A 1,322-nucleotide genomic window follows, 5' to 3' on the forward strand; every position below is an offset into this window, starting at 1 on the left:
ATGGCGGCACAACCAGAAAATAGAGCACCAAATGCAAATAATATCATGGTGAATCCCATCCTATTGGCAAACGACCACAATAGGCCCATTCGGGACTATGCGTCGCCCAACCTCTATGATTTCTCCCCAGGAATCATGAGGTCAGCTCTTGACGGATCAAGGTTTGAAATGAAACCGGTGATGCTGTAGATTATCAAAACTGCCAGACAGTTTGGCAACAGGCATGGCGGGGACCCGCACGCCTACCTCCGAAGTTTCATTGAGATCTGCAACACGTTCGTGTTCCCAAACATCTCCGCTGAGGAGGTTCGATTAACATTGTTCCCATTTTCGTTGTATGACCAGGCACGAAAATGCGTTTATTCTCTCGAACCAAGGGAGATTACATCATGGGAACAAGTAGTTGAAAAGTTCATGAAGAAGTACTTTCCCCCTACAGAGAACGCCAGAAGGAGGAAGTTGATCACCAATTTTGAACAAGATATTGACGAATCGCTCAGTGATGCCTGGGCGAGGTTTAAGAGGCTGGTAAGAGATTTCCCACATAATGGCTTACAAGACTGTTTACAAATGGAAATTTTCTACCATGGATTGAACCCTGCTTTGCAGACTACTACCAACGTGGCAGCAGCTGGAGGTCTGCTTGATAAAACATATAATGAAGCCAAGAATATAATTGATCGTATTTCTAAAAATCATGAAGACTGAAAAGAAAGCGATCAAAGATTAAGGATCAAGGACAGTGACGCGAATAACAGGGCCATCGCATCCCTTCAGAACCAAATGACTACAATGATGAATTTGATACAAGGAATTGCAATCAGTAGCCCAAGAACGCATAGTGCGCAAGTCAACGCAATCAACCAGAAGGCGCAAGTTATGCTAATTGCGTTGAAGGCCATCCAATGGAGGAATGCCCAAGAAACTGATAGTCAGTCTATTTTGTGACGAATAATCTGTTTTTCAACACGTACAACCCCAGGTGGAGAAACCACCCTAACTTCGCATGGAAAAATCAACAACAATATTTTCAATCAGTGGCACAAAAAGAAGAGCACCAGGATTTTTTTCGCGAACAAACGGTCAAACGTAAAACCAAGCCAACAGTTTGCAGGCGCCGCAATCTTCATCTTTGGAGAGTTTGTTAAAGCAATATATTGAAAATAATAAAACAGTGCTTCAAAATCAAGCGACGTCTATCTGCAACCTGGAGATTCAGATAGGTCTGATTGCGGGTGAACTCAAGAATAGACCATAAGGGGCCCTGCTGAGTTCAACAGAACTCCCGTGCAACCCAGGGGGTACGAGAAAAGAGCAATGTC

At 43.8% G+C, this 1,322-nt stretch overlaps 1 non-coding gene across 1 annotated transcript; it reads right to left on the reverse strand.

Annotated features, from left to right (window-relative positions):
• Window positions 1–447: 447 nt before the first annotated feature.
• LOC120074792 (small nucleolar RNA R71) lies at window positions 448–554 on the reverse strand. Its single transcript, XR_005481074.1, has one exon. It is a non-coding gene; the product is annotated as a small nucleolar RNA R71 (small nucleolar RNA).
• Window positions 555–1,322: the final 768 nt, after the last annotated feature.

The sequence above is a fragment of the Benincasa hispida genome, chromosome 3, assembly GCF_027475165.1.
Source record: "Benincasa hispida cultivar pf3 chromosome 3, pf3_genome.v1.1, whole genome shotgun sequence".
NCBI classification, from domain to species: domain Eukaryota; kingdom Viridiplantae; phylum Streptophyta; class Magnoliopsida; order Cucurbitales; family Cucurbitaceae; genus Benincasa; species Benincasa hispida.